The 8,559-nt window shown below is 42.8% G+C and overlaps 1 long non-coding RNA gene across 1 annotated transcript; it reads right to left on the bottom strand.

Moving 5' to 3' along the window:
* Positions 1-296: 296 nt before the first annotated feature.
* Gm19378 (predicted gene, 19378) lies at positions 297-1,924 on the bottom strand. Its single transcript, NR_165497.1, has 2 exons — positions 1,217-1,924; positions 297-818 (listed from the first exon to the last, which is right to left on the bottom strand). It is a non-coding gene; the product is annotated as a predicted gene, 19378 (long non-coding RNA).
* Positions 1,925-8,559: the final 6,635 nt, after the last annotated feature.

Here is an 8,559-nt window from a genome sequence, read left to right as displayed (position 1 = left end):
AGTGCAGCTGTTGGAGTGCCTCAGAGAATGGTCCACCTAAGTGGCCGTGATAAATTTAGCAGTCGGCGAAGACTCAGAAAACAGTACAAGCATGGAGTGATAGATTACATTTTGATCAGAATGGTATGAGTTTTCTATGTCTTGTCATTAGATACGGACTGAAATATTTTAAATTTAAAAACTCACATTTAAAAATTTTTCACATTAATTGTTCCAAATAAATATTTAGAACCATTTTCCATGGTCATTCTTACTTTTCTTTTCTTTTTTTTTTTCTTTAAAGAAGCTTTTGTTTATTTTTTTTTAGTATATGCATTACAGGAAACAAGAAAGCAAGAACAAAGTCACCCAGTCACAAGCAGCTCAGCTCGATGTGTTGTTCTAGATCCTGCAAGCGTACGCACACTTGGGTAATTGAGATTATACAGTATGTACCATGCTTTCCCCACATTGTGAATATTCACCAATTAAAAACCCCACACTACACAGGGATTTTGATAACCAAGAATACACCATGCCATCTCAGACTGCCTTCTAAACAGCAAGGTTCTGGTCCAGCCCCTCTTCCAGTTCTCTCCCCCCCAGGGGACATGTGTATACATCTGTCATGTTTTTGTGGAATATTAACACTTCCTAAGTGGTTTTAAGGTTTTTTCCTACAAATTTTAACATAATCTATAAATATGTCTTTTCACTAACTCTACTTTGTCACACACTGGCACCTTTACAGTCTAGGAAGACTGGGTGCTGCAAATTTGGACCTATGTTTTCTATACATTGCAAAGTAAGATGCACAGATATAAGCAACAATGGATAACCTTGTGTACTGGCTAGTTTTGTGTCAACTTGACACAGCTGGAGTTATCACAGAGAAAGGAGCTTCGGTTGAGGAAATGCCTCCATGAGATCCAACTGTAAGGCATTTTCTCAATTAGTGATCAAGGGGGAAAGGCCCCTTGTGGGTGGTGCCATCTCTGGGCTGGTAGTTTTGGTTCTATAAGAGAGCAGGCTGAGCAAGCCAGGGGAGGCAAGCCAGTAAAGAACATCCCTCCATGGCCTCTGCATCAGCTCCTGCTTCCTGACCTGCTTGAGTTCCAGTCCTGACTTCCTTGGTGATGAACAGCAGTATGGAAGTGTAAGCTGAATAAACCCTTTCCTCCCCAACTGCTTCTTGGTCATGATGTTTGTGCAGGAATAGAAACCCTGACTAAGACACCTTGTATTACCAAACTTGCATCAGCATTAGGCTCTTCATTCATTTTCTTTCTTCCTCCCTCCTAGACCTGCACAAGCAAGGCTGCATTGCTCAGAAGCAGTTTCTCTTTCTAGTTCCAAAAGACAACACTTCACCATGAGTTTAAACAGAATCTACAACACGTATTATTTACTATGTCTACTTTTAACATACTTTGTGCACTTCTAAACACCTAGAAGGACTAGATGTTTCAGATGAGGACATGAATTTGTCCCCTATATACATAGTAGTACTGAAACCACGCACATGTAACTAGTTAGATCTCCAAGTGTCTTCTGGTGAGGACATTCTGGTCTCCGACCTTTCTTCCCCTTCAGCCCATCTTGTGTCCCGTGACATAGGCACCCGTCACTTGGATGATACACTTTCACAACTCTTCAGAAGACAACCTTGCTATGAACTAACAGAGTATACAGAATGTGTGAGTTTACTAACTACTTTTGTCATACATTGGCAACCTCTTTAATACCTAGAGACTAGATATCATAGGACTCGTTTGTCCAGTATGTACAATATATACAGCATAGCAAAGTTACATGAGATGCACACAACACACAGGGGGATGGGTAAGCTAGAAATGTCTAGCACACAAATGGAATCTTTTTGCAGTTCCTTCCCTCCCACCTCCTTGATCCACTGAACAAGCACAGCCGGTACACTGTTCTCAGAGGCGGGTTAACAATTCTACTTCTACACACAGCATTTCTCCAGTTTAAAAAAACTATATACAAAAAATATTATTCTATTACCTGTACCTTTAAATGTATCAAGCACTTTCAGATATCTAAAAGACTAGATGTTTCATGTAAGAACTTATCTGATATTGACATGGCACTGGTAAATAAAACTGTATGCAAAGCAATGGTTATTATCTGAGGTATCTTCTAAATATAACCATTTGGGCTTCGACCCACTTTCTTCTCCCTTCAAACCAATAGACAAATATAGGTATGTGTAATGCTTAGATACAGCTGAGCAAATCCTATCCCCAAGCCATTTACAGAACAAAATTTTCTATGAATTTTAACGGTGTTCACTATGTGCTAAATTTACTACTTTGTCATACATTGGCAACCTCTTTAACATCTAGAGTCTAGATGTTGAAAATTTAGACATATTTGTCCATTATATACAGTATACACACAGCAAAACAAAATGCAAGAATATAAAAATGGCATCTGAAAAGGTCCCATATACACACACACTACATGGCCGTTGTCACTGCCTCCCAACACCTCCTCCAAACCCCGGAGCAAGTAAAGACAGTACTGCTCAGAGGGGCTCATCACCCCACTCCCCAAAGACAACGACTCATGAGTGTTTGCAAAAAGATATTTACAAAGTGATATTTCACTACCTCTACATTTAACATACGTTGGGCACTTCTAAACATCTAGATAGACCAGATGTTTCAAGTAAGGACTGTTGTCCAATATATACACAGCAGTCAGTAAACGGCACACGTAACAAGAGTAATTACAACTTTAACACAAAATGTAAAAAAAAAAAAAAAAAAAAAAAAAAAAAAAAAATGTTGTTCTACTAACTCTACTTTGTCATACACTGGCAACCTCTTTAACATCTAGAGTGACTAGATGTTGTAAATTAGGACCCCTTTGTCCTTTACACACACTATGTACAAAGAAAAGCCAAACAAAATGGGATAGTGGGGATAGTGGTTCCTTTCCACCCACGGACCACAGTAGCTTAGAGCTCTGGATTTCCTTCTGGGAACCAGGGCACAAACACAATGCGGTCAACTCAGGAGAGGTTTGGCTTTTCTTCTCCAAACAATAATTCAAATGAATCCTAACAAAAAGGTATTTACAGCATGTTTTACTACTTATAAAATATGGCAGGCACTTCAGAGCAGCTAAAAAGACATTACCCCCAAAACCTGGCATTTTCAAACACACTCAAATACACACACACAGGCACACACGCAAACATGGTGTGGAGGGTAAGAAATGCGGACTAAAATGCATACACAATACAATAGGATAAAAAAGAGAGACACGTCTTCTTCACATGACCAATCTGGCTCCGGGCCTCTTCCTCCTCCTGCTGGATCTTCTAAGGTACTGAACAAACAGGGACGAGTGTCGCTCCTGGGTCTTTCTAGAGGTGGCCTAAACAATTCCATTTCAAAATCACTTGCAGAAGACGTGTCCACGATCTTCTTTTTATGGCGACTGGGTATTCACGTCATCTCCTACCTCTCCTTTACCCTGCGTCGGCAATCTCTACAGTTAGACGTCCAGATTTAGCCAGAAGTCTAAAAAGGGTCGGGGGAAAGGTTGAGAGCAGCTTTTTCATATTATATACACAGGCCTTCTACGGCGACAGCGTTTCCGAATGGCCGCCTGCGGTTGTCGCGTCTCGGCTTCTCTCGGGTGGAGGGAAGACCCGCGGCCCAAGAATCGATCGTTCCTCTCGCCGTGATTCGGGGCCCCGTTCACCTTCGTCCAGGCCCATCGAGGCCTCGGTTCATCCAGGTCTGCGTGCTCGGCCACGGGTGGGCTTCCCGTCCCGAGCCGGCGGCGATGGCAGAGTGTTCTTGCTCAGACCCGCCGCCTCAGGCCGCAGAAGCCCCGAAGGCCCAGCCTTGGCCTTCAGGTGGATGCCATTCTTCCCGCCATGCCACGCTCGCCGCCACTTTCGAGGCGTCCTCGAAGGCCTGGCTGGGACTCCTCGGTGGGCCCGGCCCTGGAGAGAGGGCGCCGGTGGAGTCGGGGAGGCCGCCGCCATGCAGGCGCATCGTTGGCAGGGCAAGAGTCGCTGCGGAATGGCCACGTGGCCTAGCCGGTGGCTGCCTCGAGGGCGAGGGCTCCTGGCGTCCGCAGAGTAGGGACCGAGGCTGCTCCCGGGCCCCTCGGGCTCACCCGGCGCGGGCCGAGGCCGTGAGGGGCCCGGGGCGAAGAAGGCCACACTCCCGAGCTCGCTGTGCTCTCTGCCGGAACTCTCTCTTTTTTTTTTATTTTAGTTTTACTTGAACAAGATGAAATTAAGCCAAGTTATCAACTTTAGTTGATATGACTTGTAGGTCAAATTGGTTGTAAGCACATGCTATATAAAACAAACCAAAATCACATGTAGACTGTCTACATATACATAATCAATCATATATAAGGCATTTTAATAAACCAAGATTCTAAGTACTGTTGTTTGTTGGGATTATATTATTATAGCTTTCATTGTGAAATGGAAACAACATAGAGATCTTTCGTAAACAGGTTTTTAGAGTGGGCAGGAACAAAAACTAACATATGCAGGACAAAAAGGAATGGAGATGGAAAAGAACATTTTGTTTCAGCGAGATGAAATGCACCTGGAGATGCTAGGCAAAAATAACAATCACTGAGAGTCAGCAGAGCCTACCATTAACAGCTCTTGAGTGACAGAAGCTTGACTTCACTCATCAATTTATCCTTCGAGTCTGGGTTGGGTTCTGTGAATCGCAACGCATAAGCTCCATGTGTTAGTATGCCAGTGTTGGAGACATGTGGCAGGGGACAGTTTTAGGTCTTCCACAGAGGCCAGTGATACATCCTTTAAAAACACGGTATCAAAATTAAAATAAGACATCAAAATCACAAAATATATATCTTAGAGGTTTGGCATTGCCTCTTTCATTTAATATAAGAGGATTCGCAGGGATTCGCAGAGGACTCAGTGAGACCATGAAGTTGTAAGAGTGCTACCACTTTGCCTTGTGCCAAGATGGCAGCCAAATCACATGGTTGCTTCCATCTTAGTGAGGTTCCCCAGCCAAGATAGTAGCAAACCATATGGTTGTTTCCTGCTTGTGCCCCATAATAAAGCAACCCCACTCCTTGAGCTCTTTGTATATATTGGATATTAGTCCCCTATCAGATTTAGGATTGGTAAAAATCCTTTCCCAATCTGTTGGTGGCCTTTTTGTCTTATTGACAGTGTTTTTTGCCTTACAGAGGCTTTGCAATTTTATGAGGTCCCATTTGTCAATTTTTGATCTTACAGCACAAGCCATTGCTGTTCTGTTTAGGAATTTTTCCCCTGTGCCCATATCTTTGAGGCTTTTCCCCACTTTTTCCTCCATTAATTTCAGTATCTCTGGTCTTATGTGGAGGTCTTTGATCCACTTAGACTTGAGCTTTGTACAAGGAGATAAGATTGGATCAATTCGCATTCTTCTACATGATAACCACCAGTTGTGCCAGCACCATTTGTTGAAAATGCTGTCTTTTTTCCACGGGATGGTTTTAGCTCCCATGTCAAAGATCAAGTGACCATAGGTGTGTGGGTTCATTTCTGGGTCTTAAATTATATTCCATTGGCCTACTTGTCTGTCGCTATACCAGTACCATGCAGTTTTTATCACAATTGCTCTGTAGTACAACTTAATGTCAGGCATGGTGATTACACCAGAGGTTCTTTTATTGTTGAGAATAGTTTTTGCTATCTTAGGTTTTTTATTTTTCCAGATAAATTTGCAAATTGCCCTTTCTATATCAGTGAAGAATTGAGTTGGAATTTTGATGCATTGAATCTGTAGATTGCTTTCGGAAGGATAGTCATGGGGTACAGAGCTTAACAAAGAATTCTCAGCTGAGGAATACCAAATGGCTGAGAAGCACCTGAAAAAATGTTCAATATCCTTAATCATCAGGGAAATGCAAATCAAAACAACCCTGAGATTCTACCTCACACCAATCAGAATGGCTAAGATCAAAAATTCAGGTGATAGCAGATGCTGGTGAGGATGTGGAGAAAGAGGAACACTCCTCCATTGCTGGTGGGAATGCAAGCTTGTACAACCACTCTGGAAGTCAGTCTGGAGGTTCCTCAGAAAATTGGACATAATACTACCAGAAGATCCAGCAATACCTCTCCTGGGCATTTACCCAAAAGAAGTTCCAACTGGTAATAAAAACACATGCTCCACTATGTTCATAGCAGCCTTATTTATAATAGCTAGAAGCTGGAAAGAACCCAGATGTCCCTCAACAGAGGAATGGATACAGAAAATGTGGTACATTTACACATTGGAGTACTACTCAGCTATTAAAAACAATGAATTTGTGAAATTCTTGGACAAATGGATGAATCTGAAGGATATCATCCTTAGTGAGGTAACCCAATCACAAAAGAAGTCATTAGATATGCACTCACTGATAAGTGGATATTAGCCCAGAAACATAGAACACCCAAGATACAATTTACAAAACACAAGAAAATCAAGAAGAGGGAAGACCAATGGGTGGATACTTTGTTCCTCCTTAGAATAGGGAACAAAATACCCATGAAAGGAGTTACAGAGACAAAGTTTGGAGCCAAGATAAAGGATGGACTATCCAGAGACTACCCCACCCGGGGATCCATCCCATAACCAGCCACCAAACCCAGACACTATTGCATATGCCAGCAAGGTTTTGATGAAGGGACCCTGGTATAGCTGTCTGGTATGAGGCTATGCCAGTGCCTGGCAAATACAGAAGTGGATGTTCACAGTCATCTATAAGATGGAACACAGGGCCCCCAATGGAGAAGCTAGAGAGAGCACCCAAGGAGCTAAAGGGGTCTGCAACCCTATAGGTGGAACAACAATCTGAACTAGCTGCATATGTAGCAGAAGATGGCCTAGTCGGCCATCACTGGGAAGAGAGGCCCCTTGGTCTTGCAAACTTTATATGCCCCAGTACAGGGGAATGCCAGAGCCAAGAAGCAGGAGTGGGTGGGTAGGTGAGCAGGGCAAGGGGAGGGTATATGGAACTTTTGGGATAGCATTTGAAATATATATAAAGAAAATATCTAATAAAAATACATAAATAATAAAATAATAATAAACAAATAAATAAATAAAGCAACCTCATCCCGCAATCAGGGCATTCCAAATCCCTGTGGAATCCATCATTTCACGGATGGAATATGGATTGCAATACCCTTTTCTTCTTAAAAGGACACTCCAATTACATACATTAGTATTGATTTAGGAGGTGGGGAGATGGTACTTACGGCCTAGAGAAGTAGGCCCAAATAGCAAATTACAGAAATAAAGGAAGGAATTTCATGATCTCAGCTCTAGGAAGCTGAGTCTATTAAGTAGCTGCTGGAATCACAGCATGAGATTTCTCTCAGTTATAGAAGAGCAACTTCCTAATTGGGGAAGAACTGGTCAGCCATGATCTCCTTTTCCCAGTCAAGAGTCAGTTGTCCACCCAACCCAAGACAAGGGGTTGGAGAATAAGCATACAAGAGTCTGGAGTGAGAAGGTCAAACCCCATTCAGAGTCAGGGTGCTTAAATGGCACCGGGGAATTTGATAACATAACTTTCTGTTCTGCTTTGGTTAAGGAGGGGCCTTGTTAGCCAGATAAGTATCTGAGAGAGAGAGAGTTTGGGGAATTGGGTTTAGATGTTTGAGCAGTAAAACTTGAAATGCATTAATGGGGGAATAAAGCCTACAGCAGGAGTCAAAATAGCAAAGATGGGACCCTTTTGCCATTCTTCCTCATGAAGTTCTCTGAGTCGGTGAGACATTGAAAGTCAAAGTGTTGTATTGGGTCCAAACCTCAGTCATCAGGCATACTAATCCCTTGAGTTTTGTTTTCAGGCAAATCAAACAGGTCCAGGAATAGAGAGATCTTGGACCACATTTCAGGCAGGGTAAGAGTGACACTGGTTTCTGATTTTAAAAGTCATCACCTACAACCAGAAAGTGACTTGGAAAAAGATGACCAGGAAGCTGTAATGGGTGTCCCCAATTTCAGTGACCTAGTAGGCAAAACTAAAGAACTCCTGGGTCAGAACAAGAACATCAGTCTAGGGCACCTGCAATTGAATTGAACTTGGACCTTCCCTTGGTGTGTGGGTGTTGAGCATGCTCTGATTGAATGGTCAAAGGCCCCAGCTCCAGGGTCCACATAAAAGAAAGAGAGTGAGCAGGAGAGGAAGGACCCAAAATGAGTATACATAACATATTCAAATCACAGAGGTTCTAAGTCACTGCTGACAGCCATTAAGCCCTAGTAAGCTTGTGCAGGGTGTCTTGGAGTTTTATAGGACAGAAAAGGGGGGGGGAATTTGGTGATGGAAGAGCCAGTCCATCCACAGGTCACATCCTCCGTCTGGAAGCGTGGGAGTCCAGCTGTTTGCTATGTGGCTCCCCTTAACAGCACCTGTCACAGGTGTTGTCAGTCAAGTCAGCCTTCCTACTCAAAACTTCTCACTGTGATCACTTGGGCTTTGGTAATTAACTCTTCAAAGGATAGCCCTCAAAAAGACATAATTTACAAGGTTTTATGGTCTTTAATGACTGCCTTAGTC

This window comes from Mus musculus, chromosome 15, assembly GCF_000001635.26.
Source record: "Mus musculus strain C57BL/6J chromosome 15, GRCm38.p6 C57BL/6J".
Classification (NCBI taxonomy): Eukaryota; Metazoa; Chordata; class Mammalia; order Rodentia; family Muridae; genus Mus; species Mus musculus.
This window is presented reverse-complemented; position numbering and strand designations above follow the sequence as displayed.